This window comes from Schistocerca cancellata, chromosome 3 (assembly GCF_023864275.1).
Source record: "Schistocerca cancellata isolate TAMUIC-IGC-003103 chromosome 3, iqSchCanc2.1, whole genome shotgun sequence".
Lineage (NCBI taxonomy): Eukaryota > Metazoa > Arthropoda > Insecta > Orthoptera > Acrididae > Schistocerca > Schistocerca cancellata.
The window spans coordinates 12,058,836-12,084,682 of record NC_064628.1 but is presented as its reverse complement, the minus strand read 5'-3'; the positions used below and the strand labels follow the sequence as shown (position 1 = coordinate 12,084,682).

Sequence of the window (25,847 nt, the reverse complement as noted above, 5' to 3'; positions counted from 1 at the left end):
AATCTTCCTCCCTTTTTTTATATTGCTATTTACTTCCATATTCAGGGATGCTGTGACAGCCTTATGATCACTGATTCCCTGTTCTGTGCTTACAGAGTCGAAAAGGTCGGGTCTGTTTGTTATCAGTAGGTCCAAGATGTTATCTCCACAAGTTGGTTCTCTGTTTAATCGCTCAAGGTAATTTTCGGATAGTGCACTTAGTGTAATGTCACTCAATGCTCTGTCCCTACCACCCGTCCTAAACATCTGAGTGTCCTAGTCTGTATCTGGTAAATTGAAATCTCCACCTAAGACTATAACACACTGAGGAAATTTATGTGAAATGTATTCCAGTGTTTCTTTGAGTTGTTCTGCCACTAATGCTGCTGAGTCGGGAGGTCGGTAAAAGGAGACAATTATTAACCTAGCTCGGTTGTTGAGTATAACCTCCACCCCTAATAATTCACAGGAACTATCCACTTCTATTTCACTACAGGATAAACTACTACTAACAGCGACAAACACGCCACCACCTGTTGCATGCAATCTATCCTTTCTAAACACTGTCTGTGCCTTAATAAAAATTTTGGCAGGATTTCTCTCTGGCTTCAGCCAGCTTTCCGCACCTATATCGATTTCAGCTGTGGTGCTTTCTATCAGCGCTTGAAGTTCTGGCACTTTACCAACGTAGCTTTGACAGTTTACAGTTACAATACCGATTGCTGCTTGGTACCTGCATGTCCTGACTTTGCCCCGCAACCTTTGAGGCTGTTGCCCTTTCTGTACTTGCACGAGTCCATCTAACCTAAAAAAACTGCCCAGTCCACGCCACACAACCCCTGCTACCCATGTAGCCGCCTGCAGTGTGTAGTGGACTCCTGACCTATCCAGTGACACACAAAACCCCACCACCCTATGGCTCAAGTCAAGGAATCTGCAGCCCACACAGTTGCAAACTGTCTCAGCCTCTGATTCAGACCCTCCACTCGGCTCTGTACCAAAGGTCTGCGGTCTGACCTGTCAACGATGCTGCAGATGGTGAGCTCTGCTTTCATCCCACTAGCGAGACTGGCAGTCTTCACCAAATCAGATAGCCACCGGAAGCCAGAGAGGATTTCCTCCGATCCATAGCGACACACATCATTGGTGCTGACATGAGCGACCACCTGCAGATGGGTGCACCCTGTACCCTTCATGGCATCCGGAAGGACCCTTTACACGTCTGGAATGACTCCGCCTGGTATGCACACGGAGTGCACATTGGTTTTCTTCCCCTCTCTTGCTGCCATATCCCTAAGGCGCTCCATTATGTGCCTGACGTTGGAGCTCCCAACTACCAGTAAGCCCACCCTCTGCGACCGCCCGGATCTTGTAGACTGGAAGTGACCTCTAGAACAGGCCAACCTATTCATCTTTACTAAACACCCAGAATGCTAAACCCCTCACCTGGTTCAGATTCATCGATGATATCTTTGCGATCTGGATCGAGAGTGAGGACATCCTGTCCACAATCCTCCAGAACCTCGACACGTTCTCCCGCATTCTCTTCACCTGGTCCTACTCAATTGAACAAGCCACCGTCCTAGATGTTGACCTCCACCTCAAAGATGACTATCTCAGTATCTCTGTCCATATCAAACCTACTAACCACCAGCAATACTTCCACTTCGACAGCTGCTACCCACTCAATACCAAGAAGTTCCTTCCATACAGCCAAGCCACCTGTGGCCGTCACATCTGCAGTGAGGTGTGGTTCTTCTGAAAATATACTGAGGGTAACACTCAGGCCTTTTCAGATCATAATTATCCTCCTCCCAAGTTTGCACAAAAACAAATCCCCCTGGCCTTATTTTTCCATTCACACAGCACCTCCCAAAGTCCCTCTGTCAGGCCACAGAGGAGCATTCCCCTCGTAACTCAGTACCAGCCAGGATTGGAGCAACTGAATTACATTCTAAGCCAGGGTTGTGCCCTGAACTGAGGAATGTTCTGTCCACTATCCTTCCCACCTCTCCCACAGTGGTATTCTGCTGTCCACCGAACCTACACAATATACTTGTCCTCCCTATGCAATCCTTGCTCCCAGCTCTTACTTCATGGCTCATATCCCTGTACTAGACCTAGATGCAAGACCTGTCACATACATCCTTCCACACCACCTACTCCATTCATGTCACAAACATCACATATCCTATCAAAGGCTGGACTACCTGTGAAACCAGTCATGTGATCTACAAGCTAAGCTGCAACCACTGTGCTGCATTCTTTGTGGGCATGACAACCAACAGCTGCCTGTCCGCACGAATGGCCACCGACAAATTGTGGCCACAAAACAACTGGACTACCCTCTTGGTGAGCACACCGCTCAACACAACATTCTCCATTTCAGTGGCTGCTTCACAGCCTGTGCCATACAGACCCTTCCCACCAACACTAGCTTTTATGAATTGCGCAGGTGGGAACACTCCCTGCAATATATCCTACATTCCTGTAACCCTCATGGTCTCAACCTTCATTACTTATTGTTCTCACCTATCTAGCCCCTTCTCTCTTCTCATTCCAGCACTACACAGCCCTCTGTTCCACCAATGCACCAAGCCTTTTTAATTCTCTCCTTTCCTGCTATCCCCTCCCCCCTCTGTCCCCCACAGTCTAATTGCTTGACTGCACCTAGCTGCCCTTCCCTCTCTCTACCTTGACTGTGCACACTCACCAGCAACACTTCACTGTCCCCCACCCCTACCCTCCTATCCCTCCCCCTCCTCGCCTCAGCCTCCTCCTTACCCTCACCCAGTTGCCTCTCCATCATGCACTGCTGCTGATGCTCAAAGTCTGGCTTCAGCTGTCAGAGACTGTGGTCATGTGTGTGTCAGTTGCGTTTGTGTGTGTGTGTGTGTTTGTGTGTGTGTGTGTGTGTGTGTGTGTGTGTGTGTGTCTGTCTGTCTGTCTGTCTGTCTGTCTGTCTGACTGACTGAAATATATTTTTGAAAAAGACCTTTTTGCCGAAAGCTTATTTTGTACCCATCTGCGACTCATCATCTGTGCTATAGGGTGAGTAGCAACTATCCTGTTCATAATAATGTTACATTCCATTCTGGATTTTCCATTTTTTGGTGAAAAAAGTATTTTATATGAGACTGGTAGCAAAATCAGTCAGACAGCTTTGCAGATAGCCAGGATGGAAAGTTGCACTGGCCCCTGATCAAATTCACCTGGCAGATTAATGACAGGGCTTGGTGTGCCGGCCAGCCTGGATGTGGTCTTCTGGTGGTTTCCCAAGTTCCATTTGGTGAAAACGGGGCTGATGTCAAAGTCCCACCTTAGTTTCATGATTCGCAAACATTTAGAAAACTTTTGCTCACTTTGACATGTGTAACCTACACGCAGATAGTTGGGGTATGCATGTTTCGTCTTGCACACTCAGCAAGAGCATCCAACCACCCATTAAATTATTCATGCCAAATCATTTAATAATCATGCTGACCCTGCATCAGTGGGGGACAAAGGTGCAAGAAAGGAAAAGAAGAAGATGCAACTGATAGCAAAGAAATTCCTCTGTTGTTGTCAATGTCTTCTTAAGCAGCACAATAGTTGTAATAACATCACTAATCATAGGTAATGAAGTTAACTGGAGTTGAAATTGTTAAATAACTGCAACTGCCATCTATGCCGTGCTACACATAGTAGTTCTCAGAACATCAAGTACATTTATAAGACAGAAATTTTGTGTGTGTGTGTGTGTGTGTGTGTGTGTGTGTGTGTGTGTGTGTGTGCGTGTGCGTGTGCGTGTGTGTGTGTGTGTGTGTGTGTGTGTGTGTGTGTGTTTTGCCTATTTGCAATGAAGGCCTTCTTGTCTGAAAGCTCACTTTCTGACAGTCTTTTTGTTATGCCTATCTGCGACTCAACATCTGTGCTGTACGCTGTATGGAGAGTAGCAACTATCCTTTTTATAATATTGTTTGTAAGACAGTTCTAGTGATTTGATCATCATTCAAAAACTGTGGGTTCACTCTCTTGCAAAGTTATGAAAATCATTCTTACGTCATTTTTGGGAACCGTATTGGTTGAAGTCATAGTGTTTCCGAGAACTGTTTTTATGAAATCTCATTGCATTGAATGTATATAACAAGGAGAAAAGAGGTATTGGCAGCAGCTCTAATAATAAAAGATGTTTGTTTGTTTGAAGGAAGATTGTGTGTAAGTCCTGTACAGAATATGAATTAAGCTTAATTTTTGGCTGCTATGTATCATAAATCTATCTGCTCAAAAATACCTGGAAATCTTTTAGTGGATATTAATATGGGTTGTGCCAAGCTTTCTCCTTCATGATGGTTTGAACTATGCTGGGAACACTTTCAATATGGTGTCTGAACATCTGTTGAGAAATGGTAGCACATTCTTCATCAAGAACTGAACCACTGAAGATGTGATGTTGGATGCTGGTGTCTGGAGTGAAGATGACATTCTAACTCAACCCAACAAGCCATCTTCCAAGATGCTGACCTCCACCTCAAAGATGGCTGCATCAGTACCTCTGTCCATGTCAAACCTACTAACCATCAGCAATACCTCCACTTCAACAGCTGCCACCCATTCCATACTAACAAGTCTCTTCCATACAGCCTAGCCACCCATGGTCATTGCATCTGCAGTGACGAGCAGTCCCACTCAAAATATATTGATGTTCTCACTGTTTTCGTCATCCATCCAGCTCCTTCTCTGTTCCCATTCCAGCACTACACAGCCCTCATTCCACTATCACACTGAGTCATTTTACTTCTCTCCTTTTCTGCTCCTCCCCCCCCCCACCTCCCCCCAACCTAAGCACTCTCCACTTCGTCCCTGCATGCTCTCCAGCAGCTCTTCAGTGTCCACCACCCCCACCCTACTATCCCTCCCCCTCCCCGCCCAAGCATCCTCCTTATCCCCACCCAGTCACCACTTCCATCATGCATTGGTGCTGCTGCTTGCAGCGTGGCTTCAGTTGCCACACTCTGCAGTTGTGTGTGTGTGTGTGTGTGTGTGTGTGTGTGTGGTCTATTTATGATGAAAGCCATACTGGCGAACGCTACTTTGTGACACTGTTTTTGTTGTGCCTACCTGGTGAGTAGCAACTTTTCTTTTCATAATATTGTAACTCGTGCCAGAAATGTTCCATTGTATTCAGTCAGGACTCTGAGCAGGTCAGTCCATTTCAGAAAAGTTATTGTCCACAAACCATTACCTCACAGTTTTATGAGTGGGTTCTTTGGGGTTTTTTTTTTTTTTTTTTTTTTTTTTTTCTTCAGTGTTCTCAACAATTTCACAATACTGGGTGTTTCAGTGAGCTGAACCAATTTCACCAGAGTATATATTCTGCATGAATGAAGACACAAGCTCGGGATGGATTTTAATTTATTCATTGAGACTAAATGTCTGCCTTGGCATGAGTTCTAAGTCGTAGGTGGCTTCCTTGGTGCAGCTAGCTCCTGCTGCCTCATTCATTACTCAGTGTGCCTCTAATTGAGATGACTATAGCACAGCAACAAAAGGCATTTTCAGTTCTCCATTTCAAAAGATGCAGCTCAGTTATAGCTCTGTGGAGTAACGATTGTTGAGTGTGTGACACTGAAGCTCCTACAGTGTAATGGGCATACAGATCTTGCATTGCACTGTAGTCTGTGTAGGTTGGGAAGTCTCTGTGTGCCTCCCCTTTGAACAAATTTATGCGAATTGGACACTTCATAGCTACAGCAGTGAATGTAATAACATAGACACTTGAAAAAGTTGGACCAAGTTGGGCTATCTTCTGAATGTTCGTCATATGTCTGGTGAGGGAAGGGGAGGGGGGGGGGGGGGCATATTGAGCATTTGTGAAAAGTGATTGAAAACTGTGGTCTAAAGAGAATTGTAAACTATGCCCCAAGGTTGTATAAGCATGTGTGTGAAATATATATATCCTCATAAATTTAGATGATTCATATGAAAATAAAATCTTTGTAATGAAAATTTACCAGATGTTCCTGTGATTGGATTGCTCAGTTTCACGGCAGCAGAGCTTCTTGCGAATTGAAAACCAAACTATCAGACTACTGGGTTTCAGTCTTCCCCATGTCATGTGGGACAGACTTGACCAAAACAGATGTGGAACAGGAAGAGCGTCTACTCTCTACAGCTCGGTGGGTTGCGGGACTGTCAAAGTTGCGACTGCAGCAAGGCGGCACAGACAATGTCAAGTCATTCAGTACGGCTCCTTGTGTGCATTCACAAGTTCCATCGTACACCTGCATCAGTTTGGCTCAAAAGCAGTTGTGGGACTGAAAACCCGAACATTGATCTTTAATTTCCTGTTTTGTTTTTTTTATTGGTTGTTCATAAATTTTTGTTCGTAATTGCTAATCTACTTGTGATTTTTGAAGTGCCTCAAGAAATAAGTAATCTTGTTGCTGTCATCGTCGTCAAAGTCGTCATCGTCGTCTCAAGTCCAAAGACTGGTTTGTCGCAGTTGTTCACACTGCTGTCTCCTGTGCAAGCCTCTTTTTTCTGACTAACTACTTTAGCCTACATCCATTTCAACCAGCTTACTGTATTCATCATTTAAGCTCCAGCCACAATTTTACTGCCACATCTCTGCATCACCACCTTGACAATTCCTTCATGCTGCAAGATGTGTCTTAAAAACTGATCTCTTCTTTTTTTCAAATTGTCCCGTAAAATTTTTTCTCCCCCAATTTGATTTGGTACCTCCTTGTTAGTTACTCAATCTACCCACGTAATCTTCTGCATTATTCTGTAATATTATATATCAAAAGCCTCTATTTTCTTTTTGTCATTGTCCATGTTTCACTTCCATAAGAAACACACAAGGCAAATACCATCAAAAAAGGCTTCCTAACACTTGAATTGATATCAGATGTTAAAAAATTCCTGTTTTTCAGAAACGACTTATTGCTGTTGCTAGTCTGCATTTTATATCCTCTCTACTTTGATTATCATCAGTTATTTTGCAGCCCGAATAGCAGAAGTTAGTCACTACTTTCAGTGTCTCATTTCCTAATCAAAGTCCTTTGGCATCAACAGCTTTAATTCAGTTCTATTCCAATACACTTTGTTTACTTTCGTTGATTCTGATTTGGTAACCTCTTTCGAAGATACTATCCATTCCATTCAACTGCTGTTCCACATCCTTTGCTGTCTCTGACAGAATTACAATTTCATTATCAAACCTCAAAGGATTTTTTTCTCTCTGAAACAATTCACTCTCAAAATTTATCCTTGGTTTCCTTTACAGCTTGCTCAGTTTTCCTTTACTGGTTGCTCAGTTACGTATTAAATAACATAAGGGGTAGGCTACAATTCTTTCTCACTCCCATCTCAACCATTGTTTCCCTTTCATGTCCTTTGACTCTTATAACTGAAGTCTTGTTTCTATACAAGTCGTAAATAACCTTTCGCTCCCTGTATTTTATTCCTGCCACCTTCAGAATTTCAAATAGTGTATTCTAGTCAACAATGTCAAAAAGCTTTCTGTAAATCTACAAATGTTAAAAATGTGGTTTTGTTTTTCCTTAACTTATCATTCTTGAAGTCGGCTTCCACCAGTTTTTGTGTTCATCTGTAAATAATTTGTGTCAGTATTTTGTAAGCATAACTTATTGACCAGAAAGTTTGCTAATATTCACATCTGTCAGCACCTACTTTCTTTAAAACTGGAATTGTTACGTTCTTCTTGAAGTCTGAGGTTATTTAGACTGTCTCGCATATCTAGCTTATCAGATGGGATTGTTTTGTTTGTGGCTGGTTCTCCCAAGGATGTCAGTAATTCCGAGAAAATTTCATCTGCTCCATGGGCTGTGTTCTGACTGAGATCTTTCAGTGCTCTGACAAATTCTTACGTAAATGTCGTGTGGCTAGGGCCTCCTGTCGGGTAGACCGGTCGCCTGGTGCAAGTCTTTTGAGTTGACGCCCCTTCAGCGACTTGGGCATAGAGACAAATTCTTAAGTCTGTATCACATCTCCCAACTCATCTTCATCTACATCTTATTTCTTTTCTATGAAATTACCTTTGTGTTTGTTTCTCTTGCATAGCTCTTCTGTATATGCCTTCCCCCTTTTAGTTTTCCCCTCTTTGTTCAGTTCTTGTTTTTCAGCTGAGCTCTTGATATTCATACAGCTGCTTGACTTATCTCCAATGTTCTCCTTACTTTTCCCATAAGCAGTATCTGTCTTTCGCTTAGATATGCATGTTCCGCATACTGACATTTCTTGTCTAGCGATTGCTGCTTTGCCATTTTGTAATTCCTGTTTGTTTTGTTGTTTAAGATGTCTATATTCTCATTTGCCTGTTTCATTTGCTCACTAAGAAACAATAGTATGTAAATGAACTAGTTCTTATGTACATTATTTTTTTGTTGATGTTTCTGTGTACAGCGGACCACCTTTCACATATTTCATTGGCATGCGTGTAGAAATTCTCTAACAAATGTTTGCTGTTCTTACTGAACTCCCATGATTTATATTGCAGTGGCATCTTTTAACCAGTTTTATTATCTTTGTCCCCATTTTGTAACCTGTCTCAATCTTTCTCTGTAGTAAGTAATAGGTGAAAGATTACTTCTTCATGAAGTTTTGTGCCCCTACCCCTTCCTGAAGTCTCAAGTGTAGATGTTGCCTGTGTGGTAGGCATGTTGCTCTAATTTATTATAATTTTCACTTGGACAGAAACAATTTCCAGTATACTTTTGAGGAACACAATTCAAACTTCATTTATCTTAATGTTTGCTAATCCTCTGAATTCACATATAGATTGTCTGTTTTATGTCTCAGTGTAAAGATTCCCAATGATTCTTTCTGTTGGTCTTTCAAATTTTTCACTGAGCTAGGACATGAGACAAGATCCTTGTCTTTTGTTGGCAGTTCTCTCACTGACTAGGCTATTCAGGCACAAATCACAGCTTGCCCTCTACAGAATTAACCCCCAACCCCCAATGTCAGTGCACTAGCACTCCTGAGGGAGAGGATACTGCAAGAAATTGTTCAGATGCAGTGCAGATTTTTTCAGCATAAATCTTTCACTTTACTTGGCACATGAAAAACATAATGTGAGGTCATGAATTAGATCTTGACACCTGCCTTCATTGGCAACAATCTTAATCACTCATCTTCCTAGGATGACTCGTGGCTGAACTTCACGGCTGCATTTCTGCCAGCAGCCTCAAAACAATGCACATTTTGCTGTAGAGAAAAAGATCAGTTCTAGAAATGTGCCCTACCCTATGGTGATACCATTCTCTGTGACGACATTTCCCTTAGAGGTGCTAGCTTAGCAAGTAACACTTGGAAAATTGGGGAGAGGTATGACAGTAGTGAAGTAGTAAGGATAGTTGAGAATTGTTCCATTGTCAAGAAATTGTGGGACAGTGATTTTTTTGAAATGCAGCAAATTAGCTGTTGGTTAAAAGCAAAGAAATAATTTAGCACCTGCAGCTACAGTTATTAGGTTTAACAATGTGCTGGTTTAGTAACATGAAATTGTGCTTTAGAATGATGTTTTGGGTGATTTGTATGTGCAGTAATAAGTTCTACAACTATGAACATGAATATTCTCAAGATTTCAAATTGAATGAAAGGAGTAAGGCTGTTGCAGCTCTAACTGAAATTGGTATAACTATTAGTGATGTGTTTATTACAGATAGGCTGTTCCACATTTGACACAAATTTGCACCTAATTCATTTTCACCCCATGTAAATTACTTAAATAAATCAATCTTTTCTAAACTAGTGAATGGGGAAATGTGTGGGACTTCCTGTCGCTACGTCTAGAGTGCATCAGTACAATAGTGGCAGGCACATGCGACGCATTTGATTGCTGGTCACTGATTTTCAACACTATTGCCCTATTGTGTGGCTTTTGTCTTCAGTAGTCCTAGTGCACTGACTTCTTTCCAACAGTTATTACAGTTTTTTATCCAAAAACAAAATAATTTTGTTATCTGTTAACAGAAAAGTACTTCTGTGTGTGTGTGTGTGTGTGTGTGTGTGTGTGTGTCTGTGTCTGTGTGTGTGGGCGCGCGCGCATGCGCGTTGGGTTCGCGTGCCTGTGATATATATTCCCCACTAGGATGTGGAATGAGTCAAAGATTATATAAATGTAAATTACTTGGGGCATGTTACAAGGTAAAATCCAGTTAATTTGCAAGAACTGTCACAGGAAAAATAATAATATGAAGCTAGAAAAAACAGAAGCAAAGTAGAAAAAAGCATCCTACACAGATTACCATGTTGTACAAAAATATATGAATGAAAGGTGTATGAATGTGTTAAAAACTCTATATAATGAATACAAAAGTGTATCAAGTAAATATATCCATATGTTATTTATAGCTGCCCCTACATAGACCTTTGCTGTTACCTGGCACTGACTTAAGTATTTTAATACTGGAATGCTGTACACCTTCCTCTTCTTGGGTTAGATTTTTGAAGTCATTATGGAGGTCAAATTTTCTTCTGTATTATGATCATGGTGTATCATTGGTCTCATACTGCTGTCAGCCATGAATCTCATAGTGGACGAAGTGTGCTGACAAGTTTCTTGAGGACTTTATGACCAGAGGTACTCAGGGGAACGCTACACATCATTCAACAACCTATCTCTGCAAAACAAAAATTTTCTTTGATGTGTGTGAACTACCCTTTAAACAATTCCATAGTATATAATATGATGGAAGTACCCAAAGTAAGTGGACTTTGTGTTGATGTCTCCAATTTGTGACCGAGCTAGGTGACACAGTGGTTATCACCCTCGAATTACATTCAGAAGCAAGACGTTTCAAATTCCCATCTAGCCATCCAGTTTTAGGTTTTCCATGATTTCACTAAATTGCTCTAGGCAAATGCCATGATCGTTCCTTTGAAAAGGGCAGGGATGATTTCCATCTCCGTCCCAGCTTGTCTTGCTTCTCGAATGATGTTATTGTCAATGGGACATTAAATCTTGTCTTCCGTCACTCCATTTTCGATACGTGAGATTTCCTAATGACAAAAGTAGTCAAGGGCAACCTTTGTACGGTATAGAGGACATGAAATTCCCAGCCAAGCCTGCTATCTATGTGATAGCCTGAGAATTTTGTGTAATATACCCTTTGTGTTTGCTGACTGCCATGTACAGTAAGCATGACCTGTGGCATTTTCTGATGGGGCCAAACTGGGTATAATTTGTTTTGGTTAGTTTTATTGAGAGTGAATTTGCTTTGAACCAGGTTAGTTCTGTGAGTAATTTGGTAGCATCAGCTTTTAGATTGAGGGAACATTTGTTGTATATAACAATCATAGTATCATCAGCAAATATACTGGAATTACATGTTCTGTGTCACAAAGGAATGAGAAAAAGCGATAGACAAAGGACAGAGTCTTGGGGGACTGCATGGAGTACAGTGCCCTACTTGGACTCTTACCCCCTTCACCCACATTAGTGATTACATCTAACACTACCTTTCTGCTTCTAGTCATGAAGACAGGACTTTATCTATTTCCCCACTGCCCTCTGGAGGTGTGTTAGTAGAAAGCCACTGAAAGGTCACAAAATATACCAACTGCTTTCATTTTTTTGTGTAGGATTCATATGTGAAAGAAAACACAGTGTCAATTGTGGACATACATTTATGGAATCCAAACACTCTTTCAGGTTTGAGATGCCTCAAAATTCTGGAATACAGTACTTTCTTGAGGACTTTTGTGAATGTGATTGAGAGAGGTGAGGTGCCTTTTAATGACTTGTGTTGTGTCTCCATTTTTATGGAGGAGCTTCACTGTGCCATTGTCTGTGGGAAGACATAAATCATAGAAGCAGTAAATTTGTGGGCTGAAATTATACACAGTTGATCGGAGCAGGCTTTTAGAAGTTTAGTGGAAGTGTTATTTGCAGCTGATGATTCCTTGCTTTTTAAAGAGAGAATGGTTTTCTTTATTTTGCTTCCAGTTGTTTGGATATGCTTATATCAGTTATGTTGTTGTTGTGGTCTCCAGTTCAGAGACTGGTTTGATGCAGCTCTCCATGCAACTCTATTCTGTGCAAGCTTCTTCATCTCCCAGTACCTACTGGAACCTACATCCTTCTAAATCAGTTCAGTGTATTCATCTCTTGATCTCCCTCTATGATTTTTACCCTCCATGCTGCCCTGCAATAGTAAATTGGTGATCCCTTGATGCCTCCGAATATGTCCTACCAACCGATCCTTTCTTCTAGTCCAGTTGTGTCACAAATTTCTCTTCTCCCCAATTCTGTTCAATACCTCCTCATTAGTTATGTGATCTACCCATCTAATCTTCAGCATTCTTCTGTAGCACCACATTTCAAAAGCTTCAATTCTCTTCTTATCTAAACTATTTATCGTCCAATATCTGTTATAGGATTAGGAAAATGTTGTTTCAGTGGTGGTGTTTGCATTGTACCTTCTAAGGACACATTGCAGACTATTTGTTTAGTAGCGTTTAAAATGTGGTCATTGAAGATTTTTACATCTTGGTTGCTTATATGCTTATTACCAGTATTTAAGACAATGTCTTTAGTTTTACTGGGAAAACTGGACGTACCTCATTTCTCATTGTGTCCCAGGCTGTTTTGGTTTTATTACAGGATTGGTTGATTTTGAAACTAAAACATGAACTTCTTGATTGACAATATTATGAAAAGATAGATTGCTACTCACCGTATATCAGAGATGCTTAGTCATAGATAGGCACAACAGAGAGACTGTCAAACAAGTAAGCTTTCTGCCGAAAAGGCCTTCATCAGAATTAGACAACACACACACACACACACACACACACACACACAAATGCATCTCACGCACACGTAATCACAGTCTGCTGAGGCAGTGCGACTTGCACACGCATGACAACAGTCTCTGGCTGCTGAGACAATATTATGAAAATTCCGATGAAGACCTTTTTGGCCAAAAGCATACATGTTTGACAGTCCTTTTGCTGTGCCTGTCTGTGACTCAGCATCTCCATTATATTGCAAGTAGCAATCCATCCATTTCATAATGTTGTCATTATTTCATTCTGTATTTTCCATTGTTTGAACTTTTTGTTTGATCATATACTTTGCTTAATGTTTTACAATACATTTTGTAATGGTTTAGGTGGTTTGCTTGCCTGAGTTTTTTGTTGTAATGTGTAATTCTCAATTTTTTGCAAGATATCCTTTTCCTTTTTTGTGGTTTCTTATGGTCGATTCCAGTGAACTCTTTTTGGAAAGGAACTTTCAAAATATTATTGTGTTTTCATTGCAAAATGGACTATATTTGGAACTGATGTCTCTTTCACAAGAGATATGTCTCCAGTTTCCATCTTGGAGGCATGATTTAAATGCCTAAATCATTTCTTCATTTATTGGTTTGAATACATTCCTGTGAGGCTCAGTTTTATTCTGGCAAATATTCACATCATTAGTAAATAGTAAGTCTCTGGCCACTCTGGTCAGAGAGACCATTCAGTATTTTACTATTAAAGATGCTACCAACTTTCCCTTGGTCGACAAAAATGTTGTCGATTATGGTGCTTGAGTTTGGAGTTAATCTCATGGGAAAATTGACTAGTGGGACAACGTTGTAGGTGTACATCAAATTTTGCAGGCCAATCTACCCACTAAAATACATTAGGAAATTTACATATAAATCCTGTCCCCAATTAATATGACATCCCTTTTACATTTAAACATAACTGCACAGTGCAAGTAATGACATAGTTCATTATTTAGTTCCATAAATTTAAGTATAAACATGCTTACAAAGTTATTTTGAGAAATACAGCAACCAGCCACTGTTTTATGTATATTTATTTATGTCAATACAAATTTTGGGCTTTTAACCCATCTCCATTTGGCTTAATACATATTTAATCTTAAGTGTGTACATCTTAAAACTTAAGACTTCAGTTTCAATGCTGCGGCTGCATTTTTATTCTGCTTTTTGTTGGATCAGCAACAAGCAGATTAGAAAGGCAACAGCGGCATCAACATTGAAGTCGATTTTTTTAGTGCTGTAGCAACTGAAGATTAAGTATGTATTGCACCTACTGAAGATGGGTTGAAGTCTGAAATGTGTGGCAGTATAAATAAAAATACATAAAATATTGGCTGGTTGCCGTATTTCATAAAGTAATATAATCCACAGCCGTAGATCTCAACAACCATAAAATGGTAAAGGAATACCTATAAAGTTGTGTAGCTTGATGTTAGATGGCAGATTATAGAGCAGTTTGACATGTGTTTCACCATGTTAGTATAGCTATACGTGCTCAGAAGCTTGATATGTACATCAGAGATCAAAAATTTTCTCATACAATTTAGCTTGTTTGTTTTAGAGCATGCTTTTATTATTAAAGGATTAAATTATATAATAAACTGACTGAACTTTTGCGAGTACTTCTAGATTCAGAAATGAATATTACACTTTTTCCGTACATAAGTTTCATGCAGATAATTCATTTATCATTTCTACAGTACTTGCACAAAATGTAATAAAGTAAACCTATTACCATAATAAAAATTTTGAATTCATAGCTCATCTTCACCAAGGATGCACTTTTCTTAGCTTCCATTTACAGCTAAGGAAAGGATAGGAGACTGCTCTGTAATTCCTAGTATCTCTGTGGTCTGGCACCCACTTGGTGTAAAGTAATATTTTGCAACTCTTCCGGTCAGGCAATCAAAGAGCTTTGACAGCTGTGTGGTTCTTCAGCTACTGTACAAATGAATTAACAGTACTATGTCTAACTTTATTCACAACAAGCTGTTTGTGTACATTATAAATGTTCTTTTGAACTATTATATGGATGAATGGTCTTTTTTTATTAGATAACGTTGACGACATTCATGTATTTAATTTTTTATAATGTTTGAAATGGCTGCCAGAACTGAAAGATCTTCTGGCAAAAACCATAAAGTCTTTAAATAATCTGATGTTATCACCTAAAGGCTAAGAGTACTGCACGTCATAGTTGGACGAAACGTCAGGGATTGAAGAGTTCCATGGACCACGGCCATACAACCTGGAAAAATTCTCAGCAACTGAATTTCTCTTGGGATTACTGAATTTAAAATATTTGATGCTAAGCTGTACATGATCCTGAGTCCAGTAGATCAAATGAGTTTCGATTGAAGAAATGAGTATCTTGTGTGCTGTGATTCCCCTAGTGTCCTACTGACTGTCATGCAAATCTGCCCAGCAGAGAAAATGTTCATGACATCCACTACAACTTAGTATGATCACAGGGGAAGGCAGTCTCATTTCAAATCTTGTGGAATTCTTAAGATAAAGAAGCTGATAATGTGGCCATAGAGCTATGTGGTCTCAAAAAATGTAATCCCCCTGCTTGGAATCACATATTCCTTGAGAAGACTGACTGTTTGTGAGAACTTGGTTAGTTTTACTAACCATACTTTTTGGGCTATCTGATGCAAAGGTACTGAAGACAAAATTGTTAAGCATCCAGAAACAATACACCAGGCAACCCGAATACCCGAGAAAACCTCACACACCGACTCAGAGTGGAAAGCTGCCATTATTTCAACTTATTCTTCCTTGTATAAAAAGCCATTGGGTGTATGCTATAATTTTGTCAGTTCTGTTGCCCCTCTCAGTTCCATTCACGAAGAGACAGATACACTCCAGTGACATGAAAAGGAAATGACAGGTACTACAAAGAACAATTATTGTTATGAGGTCATGAGTGGTACTATTTATTCTCCTAAGCACAGCACAGCACAGCAAATACTTTGAAACAGTCTCAAGTACTTAATATTATACGTGCCACAATATGATACTGATCTTTCCACACTGAAACTCTCAAATGAAATAATGTGACACTAATGATGATACACCAAACAGATTATCAACTTTAACTAAACATTGCTGGCCAGTAAATATTCTCAACCCGACTGCATGGTTCATGCAACACTGCACTGCCAGCTGATTGCAGACTGCCAACTGCCTCCTAGCACTGGTGCTCAGCAACAGCAATCAGAGTTTATTCAAAGCATTGTCAGTGAACAGCGATAACTTTAAATTCTACCTTCATTAAACCAGAGGTAGCTGCAACACAAGCACTGCAATCAAGCAGTTTGATAAATTGATTCCCAACTGTTAGAATGGTAGTAAATAACTCGACACGTGATGCTATACGATTCTCACACTCATCTACCCCACTATTTTGATCGTTGTTAATTCCTGGAAACAGTTAATAATATAGTGGAAAATTTCAATTAAAAGTTGCAAATATTGAGCCTCTTTTGTGATTTAAAGCAGTGGAGTTACGTTTAAATGTCAAGAAGGCAAAGTGGATGTTCATCGGCAGAACTGAAATGCAATTCAGTGCTCTATTGTACTCAGTAATAGTAAGATTGAAAGGGTTTCATCATATAAATATTTGGGGTATCAAATCAACAATAATAGGGAATTCTCTCAAGAAATGTGCTGCAGAATTGACCAAGACAGAAGTTCTTTCTACAAAAATGAAGAAAGTTCTGACTAGCTGTGACATAAATATTATACTTTGCACTTGACTATTTTGATGCTACGTATTCAGTATCCTTCTCTATAGAATTAAGTCGTGGGCACTTATGTAGCTTTACGTAAGAAATAGGAGGCATTTGAAATGTGGGAATTTTGATGGATATTCAGACCATGGACAGATAGTCACAAATATGGCAGTACTGCAGAATTTGAACAGGGATATAGAAATTCAAATATCATCAAGAAAAGAAAACTCATATACTTCGGCCACATAATGCAGAACAACAAATAAAAGCAGGAGCAGCTAATAGTTCAAGGAAAAATAGTTGATGGAGTTGGTCCAGGGCATAGAAGATTGTCCTGACTAATGTACTTATGTTATTGGTTAGGTCTGAGCACAGGAATATTGTTCAAAAAATTCATAGATGAATAACAGATCATGCTACTGATCTCCAGTGTGTTTGGAGGATGAGGCACTTGGAGAAGAGAAGATTAGATTGCATTAAGCCACAGTAAATTGTTGCATAGGAAAGGTTGCTGTTGTTGTTGTTGTTGTTGTTGTGGGCTTCACTCCAGAGACTGGTTTGACACAGCTGTCCATGCTACTCTATCCAGTGCAAGCTTCTTCATCTCTACTATAACCTACATACTACAAACTACATCTTTCTGAATCTGCTTAGTGTATTCGTCTCTTGGTCTACATGTATGATTTTTACCCTCCATGCTTCCCTCCAGTACTAAATTAAAGTTATCCCTTGATGCCTCAGAACATGTCCTACCAACTGAGCCCTTCTTTTAATCAAATTGTGACACAAATTACTCTTCTCCCCAATTCTATTCAGCACCTCCTCATTAGTTACATGATCTACCCACCTAATCTTCAGCATTCTTCTGTAGCACCACATTTCGAAAGCTTTTACTCTCTTGTTGTTTAAACTATTTATCATCAATGTTTCGCTTCCATTCATGGCCACACTCCATACAAATACTTTCAGAAAAACTTCCTGACACTTAAATCGATGTTAAAAAATTTCACTTCTTCAGAAACACTTTCCTTGCCATTGCCTGCCTACATTTTATATTTTTTCTTATTCGACCATCATCAGTTAGTTTGCTCCCCAGATAGCAGAACTCATCTACTACCTTAACTGTGTCATTTCCTAATCTCCTCAGCATCACCTTATTTAATTTGACTACATTCCATTATCCTTATTTTGCTCTTGTTGGTGTTCATCTTATATCCTCCTTTCAAGACACCATCCATTCCATTCAAATGTTCTTCCAGGTCCTTTGCAGTCTCTGCCAGAATTACAATGTCATCGGCAAACCTCAAGGTTCTTATTTCTTCTCCATGGATTTTAATTCCTACTCCAAATTTTTCTTTTGTTTCCTTTGCTGCTTGCCGGGTATACAGATGAATAACACTGGGGATAGGCTACAACCCTGTCTCACTCCCTTTTCAATCACTGCTTCCCTTTCATGCCCCTGGACTCGTATAACTGCCATCTGGTTTCTGTACAAACTGTAAATATCCTTTCACCTTCTGTATTTTACCCCTGCCACCTTCAGAATTTAAAAGAGAGTATTCCAGTAAACAATGTCAAATGCTTTCTCTAAGTCTACAAATGTTAGATACATAGGTTTGCCTTTCCTTAATCTATCTTCTAAGATAAGTCATAGGGTCAGTATCGCCTCACGTGTTCCAACATTTCTACAGAATCCAAACTGATCAGTAGGTCTCACATGTCAACACCTGCTTGCTTTGGGATTGGACTTATTACATTCTTCTTGAAGTCTGAAGGTATTTCACTTGTCTCATACATCTCACTCTCCCAAGGCTATTAGAAGTTCTAATGGAATGTTGTCTACTCCTGGGGTCTTTTTTTGAGTTAGGTCTTTCAGTGCTCTGTCAAATTCTTCATGAAATATCATACCTCGCATTTCATCTTCATCTACGTCATCTTCCATTTCTATAATATTGTCCTCAAGTACATTGCCCTTGTATAGACCCTCTATATACTCCTTCCATCTTTCTGCTTTCCCTCCTTTGCTGAGGACTGGTTTTACATCTGCGCTTTTGATATTCATACAGGTGGTTCTGTTTCCTCCAAAGGTCTCTTTAATTTTCCTGTAGGCAGTATCTATCTGACCCCTTAGTGATATATGCCTCTACATGCTTACATTAATCCTCTAGCCATCCTTGCTTAGCCATTTTGCCCTTCTTGTCGATCTAATTTCTGAGACGTTTGTATTCCTTTTTGCCTTCTTCATTTATTGCATTTTTATATTTTATCCTTTCATCAAATTCAATCTCTCTTCTGTTACCCAAAGATTTCTGCTAGCCCTTATCTTTTTACCTACTTGATCCTGTGCTGCCTTCACTATTTCATGTTCTAAGCTACCCATTCTTCTTCTAATGTATTTCTTTCCCCTGTATTTCCCTAATGCTCTTCCTAAAACTCTCTGCAGCCTTCTTTCAGTTTATCCAAGTCCCATCTCTTTAAATTCCTACATTTTTACAGTTTCTTCAGTTTTAGTCTACAGTTCATAACCAATAAATTGTGGTCAGAGTCCAAATCTAGCCCTGGAAATGTCTTACAATTTAAAACCTGGTTCCTAAGTCTGTGTCTTACCATTATATAATCTATCTGAAACCTTACAGAGTCTCCAGGCCACTTCCACGTATACAACCTTCTTCCATGATTCTTAAACTGAGTGTTAGCTATGATTTAGTTATGCTCTGCGCAAAATTCTACCTGGCAGCTTTCTCTTTTATTCCTTACCCCCAGTGTATATTCACCTACTACTTTTCTCTCTCTTCCTTTCCCTACTATTGAATTCCAGTCCTCCACGACTATTAAATTTTCGTCTCCCTTAACTATCTGAATAATTTCTTATATCGCATCATACATTTCTTCAATCTCTGCATCATCTGCTGTGCTATTTGACATGTAAGCTTGTACTACTGTGGTAGGCATGGACTTCGTGTCTATCTGCATTCACTATCCTGTTTGTAGTAGCGTATCCACTCTCCAATTTTTTTATTCGTTGTTGAAGCTACTCCTACATTATCCCTATTTGATTTTGTATTTATAACCCTGTATTCACCTTTCCAGAAGTATTGTTTCTCCTGCCGCTGAACTTCACTAATTCCCACAATATCTAACTTTAATCTATCCATTTCCCTTTTTAAATTTTCTAACCTACCGGCCCAATTAAGGGATCTGACATTCCATGCTTTTATTATGTACAACAATTTATAGGGTTAGTACTTCCTTGAACGTTTCTAGATTTCTGAAGCTCAAACTGGTCTTCCACAAGGCTGACTTGTATCAGTTGTTCTGTTCTTCTACAGATGTTTCATGTCAGTATTTTGCAAACAGGACTTATTAATCTCACAGTTAAACAATATTCACAACTATCAGCCCTTGCCTTCTTTGGAAATTATGTTACCGCTTTTTTCTCATCATCTGGGGTTATTTCCCGTGCCTCATGTGTCTTTCACACTATAGGTGGAACAGCATTGTCTGAGGGAATGTCTACATTAGGTGCCTTATTTTGATTTAGGTCTTGCAGTGCTCAGTCGAGTTTATCATGCAGTATTGCAGCCTTCATCCACTACCTCTCCCCTTTCGCTAATGTTGACTTGAAGTTTCTTTCCTTTACATAGTTCTTGTATATATTCATGCATGACTCTATAGCTTTTCATTTCCCCTAACAATTCCTTTTTTACAATTGACATCATCTGTCAATGCCATTTCTTGGACATCTGTATGCTTGTTACTTGCTGCATTTCTGTTTTCATCGTTCATCCTTTGTTTTAATTTGTCCTATGTTATCCAAGAATTTCTCCTCGGCATGTATTTGCACCCTATTGTTACTTTGCTGCCTTCACTATTTCGTCCTTTCTGCAACAAACTGTGATGAATCCATATTTGCCCTTGGATATGTTATGCAGTTTAAAGTGTTTCAACATCTCGGTCTTCTGTAATGCAATATATTTTAAGCTTTCCAGTGTCTCCTCGTCACTTCCATGTGTACAGCCTTTTTTATGATTCTCAAACCAAATAACAGTAATGTTTAAATTGTGCTTCGTGCAAGATACTACTGGATGACTGTTCCTTTCATTCCTTTTTCCGATTCCCTATTCAACTACTTTTCCTTCTCTATTTTTTGGGTCATTCCACATCAGGTGAGTCAATTTTAGGTTCGCAGGAGAGCTTCTATAAAGTTTGAAAGGTAAGAGACAAGGTACTGGCGGAAGTAAAGCTGTGAGGACAGGGCGTGAGTCATGCTTGGGTAGCTCAGATGGTAGAGCACTTGCCCGCGAAAGGCAAAGGTTCCGAGTTTGAGTCTTGGTCTGGAACACAGTTTTAATCTGCCAGGAAGTTTCAATTTTAGGACTTGTTTCCAGCTGACCATCTCCAACTTGATGAAATTTTGCACATATGTTCTGTATACGGAGAATACGATAAAGCTTTGCAAAATTTGAGTTCAAGGTGCAAAATAGTCATGAGGCTGCAAAAGTCTTACGCACCCTGCAGTAGTCTTGGCTAAATTTGATACAGTTTAAAATTTAAACTAATAGTAATGAAAAGGAGATTGTTGTTGTTGTGGTCTTCAGTCCTGAGACTGGTTTGATGCAGCTCTCCATGCTACTCTATCCTGTGCAAGCTTCTTCATCTCTCAGTACCTACTGCAACCTACATCCTTCTGAATCTGCTTAGTGTATTGATGTCTTGGTCTCCCTCTACGATTTTTACCCTCCACGCTGCCCTCCAATGCTAAATTTGTGATCCCTCGATGCCTCAGAACATGTCCTACCAACCGATCCCTTCTTCTAGTCAAGTTGTGTCACAAACTTCTCTTCTCCCCAATCCTATTCAATACCTCCTCATTAGTTACGTGATCTACCCACCTTAAGGAGATAGTCACATATTTTAAGGATGTGCCATTCACATCATGTATACTATTTGAGGTCAATGTGAGTAAAAAATCAGTTGTGGCAATTTTCCAACCAATTTGTGACTGCATTAATTTTTTGTACAAAGTTTGTTTTTGAGGTCCTAAATAGAGTTTTAAAAATGAGCATGAAAGTACTACTGTCAACAGTAATGAATTTTTAAAATGATGGAAAATGCAGGATGGAGTAATGACAATATTGTAAAAAAGATACATTGTTACTCATGAAATAGTAGAGATGTTGAGTCACAGACAAGTACAATAAAAAGAAGTAAGCTTTTGACCAAAAAGCCTGCTTGAATGTCACACACACCCTTATTTGTGTGTGTGTGTGTGTGTGTGTGTGTGTTGTCTAATTCAGAAGAAGGCTTTTTGACTGAAAGCTTACTTGTTTAGCAGTCTTTTTGTTGTGCCTGTCTCTGACTTAACGTTTCCACCATTTGGTGAGTAGCAATCTATCCTTTTAATAATATAGTCACAAACTGTTGTTATATTTAATAATTGACAGACTTCTCTTATTTTTTAGGTGCTATGATTTTGTATTTTTGCTAATATTTTTACATTTTGTATATTTAATTATAATGAAGAAATGTCCATAATGAAAATAATTCAAATAAGAAAACAGGCTTCCACTCATGTATAGATAATTTGCAGAAAAGCACTTCTTCAAGGATTGCATGTATCAACACATGGTCATTCCCAATACTTACTAGCTAATTTGCTGCTCTTTAGTTGTTAGTTACAGCCTCTAGAAATTATCACTCTAATGATTAGACTGCCAACAACTCCTAAACTGTGTTGTTGTTGTTGTTGTGGTCTTCAGTCCAGAGACTCTATCCTATGCAAGCTTCTTCATCTCTGATTAACTACTGCAACCTACATCCTTCTGAATCTGCTTAGTTTACTCATCTCTTGGTCTACCTCTACTACTTTTACCTTCCAAGATACCCTCCAATACTAAATTAGTGATTCCTTGATGCCTCAGAATGTGTCCTACTAATTGGTTTCTTCTTTTAGTCAGTTTGTGCCACAATTTCCTCTTCTCCCCAATTCTTTACAGTACATCCTCATTACTTACATGGTCTATCCATCTAATCTTCAATATTCTTCTGTAGCACCAGCTTTTGAAAGCTTCTATTCTCTTCTTGTCTAAACCATTTATTGTCCATGTTTCACTTCCATACGTGGCTACACTCCATACAAAAACTTTCACAAAAGACTTCCTGACACTTAAATCTATACTCGATGTTAACAAATTTCCCTCCTTCACAGCCAGACTGCTTCAACCATCATCAGTTATTTTGCTCCCCAAATAGCAAAACTCATCTACTACTTTAAATGTCTCAGTTCCTAATCTAATTCCCTCAGCATCACCTGACTTCATTCGACTACATATTCATCTTATATCCTCCTTTCAAGACACTGTCCATGGCTTTTAATTTGTGCTCCAAACTTTTCTATCATTCCCTTTATTGCTTGCTCAATATACTGATTGAATAACATCGAGGATAGGCTACAACCCTGTCTCACTCCCTTCTTGACCACTGCTTCCCTTGCATGCCCCTCTACTCTTATAGCTGCCATCTGGTTTCTGTATAAATTGTAAATAGCCTTTTGCTCCCTGTAAACTAAACTATAGAACACTTTATCCAGTGTAATTCTTCAAACTGCTGTGTGTGGATTTGTGTAATACTTAAAAGATGACATTTGTACATTTCATCCATAATGGAATGGCAGCTGTCTGCCCTCGTTCTCACAACAGGTGGGTTGTTATCATCCTGGGGTCTGAGTGACCTGCCCTTCCTTTTGAACCTCTCCTTGTAAATCCTTGTCTCCGCCCTCTCAAAGGAAACATCAGTTCCAAAAGCTGAGTAGTATGTGTCTTTTTATGTTTATGTATGTAGTTGGCATTTCTATACTACATTTCACCTTTGGAAGGTAAGTGCTGGCCAGCATTTCTATCTCATAATTTATTAGTTTTCTTAATTGAATTTTCCTGGAATACCATTACAAAATAATTAATTTTTCTTCGAAACCAGATGTTTTGTGTACAACTTCACATCCTGTATACTAGAAATACAGTACTTATTGAATTTCTCAATTGATTTTCTATTACTTTCCCTTAAAGTTTCCTAAAACTTTAATTGTGCCTATAAAAATATAGCCAGTAGCATCTCTACTGATTCCTACAATTCAGTGTTGCAGATTCCTGTAATGCTTTTTTCTTCTTCATAATTTTAATGCAATTTGGTGTATATATGATGGAGCCAGTGCCACAATTGAAAACTGTATTTACAGAACAACGAGGGACTCGAGTACCTCTCTAGAATAGCTGTTCTCTACATAATGTAAATTAAAATTTCCAGTTAGTATTACTTAACTTTGTTTATAAATTAAAAAGTCTAATAACATATAAAGTTGTGTAAATCATAATTAAAAATTTCTGGCTAGAGCTCTGTACTATTCCTGTTAACTTTCCACGAATTTCTACATCTGCAGCACAAACTTCAGAATGCTAAAAACTGCAAACTCTGAGAAAGTCGGTGTTGTTTTTATCCATTGTTAATGTTAGTGGCAAATCCTTCTTCTCCCATACCTTATCTCGAGTAACAGGATGCTAAGTTGTATCCATCCATGTTCAGCTGTACAATTTCAGTTGTTACATGATACTCAGAAATCCATATTACATCATCTTGGTTTGTAGAGTTCATCAAAACAAATAGGAAGTATATAGACTTCATCTTTTAACCCTGTAATATTTTGGTGCAATGTGTTTACCTTAACCTCATTTTTATATTTACTTGATTAAGCCTTAAAAGTGTCAGTGAACTCTTAGTTTACCCTAATTTGCTGCCCTCTCAGCAGCACCTACAGGGATATTTCTACAATTGGCATTGTCTTCTCTGAAAGATTCTTCTGTCTATCCACCTAATTTCCCTTTCGTGTTGAGATTTAGGCCGTGACTCATAAAACCCCATCTGGCAGTAGATCAACATAATGAAACTTGTGCTTGACTAGTCTAATTAACTACATAACATCTTTTGCATGATGTGCTGTGACATGTTCTCTTGTAATAATGGATAGGCAGGTCTCATAGACACTGCGGCTGAGGCAATGTGATGTTTGAGTTTGTACTTCTTATGTTTTGGCTTCTTCGAAGTCGTCCAGTATCTAATAGATGGCTACACCTCCCTTGAATTGTTAGTACACTGCCATCAGTCTTTTCGACTCACTCACCAGTGCACGACAGCTGATGACAATATATTTTTCAATGTGTACTAGAATATGCTGTATGTCCCACATAATGTAGACAGGCTAAGTGTTAAATAAGAGTCCATTGTGGCGTATACTAATTTTGAATAGTGTGTTTTAATAACTTGTTGTTGGTGAACGTGCAGCCTATTTGCCTTGTGTGTGATAATACTAACTGTGCAGTTTTATAGTAAATTACTTCATGATAAGTTCTTCCAGTTTGATGTCTGTGGGTGCAGTGCTTTACGTACATTTTAAACAATCTTGTTGATTCCAGAGTTCCTTTTATATTCTTTGTTGCTGTTTTGCAGTCTTTATTTATATTGACGACACAGTCTGAAAAGTTTTCTGCTACTTATAATAAGTAATGTATTTGTTAGTTGTTTTTGTATTAAAGGAGGAAAAATGTAACCAGTGCCTCAGCTTGTCTTGGAGCTACAGAATTAATTTGTATTCTATGTGATTATGGCGATGTGAGCAAAATTCAATGTCATTTCTGTAAATAAAATCCAGCACAGAATTGTTTTGTGTGTGTTCTGCCTCTTCCTCAGTATGTTGTCCCATTCGTGCATTCTGCCTTTTTGAAGCTCCTTTCAAGGTGGAAAGCTTCGCTTCCAAATGTGTGATCCAATGTCTGTTTTTATTTGTTGCTGCTAGTTATTTATGTTTCATTATTTCCATAACTGCTATTTGAAATGTTTGACATTCATGAAGTTTCTGAATAAAAATGAAATAATAATATCATGACTAACCATTTATCTGGACAGGCACATTGAAAGAATATTACTTGATATAATCAGCTGTCAGACAGACTGTAAGTCAAGTAGTTCTAGGTTCTAGGGGACTGATGACCATAGATGTTAAGTCCCATAATGCCCCGAACCATTTGAACCATTTTTGAACACACACACACACACACACACACACACACACACACATATTCACATGACTGTGACTCCAGTGAGCAGCTACCTAAGCTGGGGTGGGTAGTGGGGGTACAGAAGAGGATTAATATGGGGAGGAAGAGGGAGAGCAGGTTAGGAGTGGGGGAAGATGCTCTAGTGGTGCCTGTGGGAGAGGGCAGAGATGTGACAGGCACAAGATGGTGGACTGCTTGGTGCAGCATTGGTAGGCTGTGCTGTAGTGGCAAAACAGGAG

The 25,847-nt window shown here is 39.2% G+C and overlaps 1 protein-coding gene across 1 annotated transcript in view; it reads left to right on the top strand.

Annotated features, from left to right (window-relative positions):
* LOC126176786 (dedicator of cytokinesis protein 1) overlaps nt 1–25,847 on the top strand; it is a 475,112-nt gene that overhangs the window by 334,234 nt on the left and 115,031 nt on the right. The window lies entirely within an intron of this gene.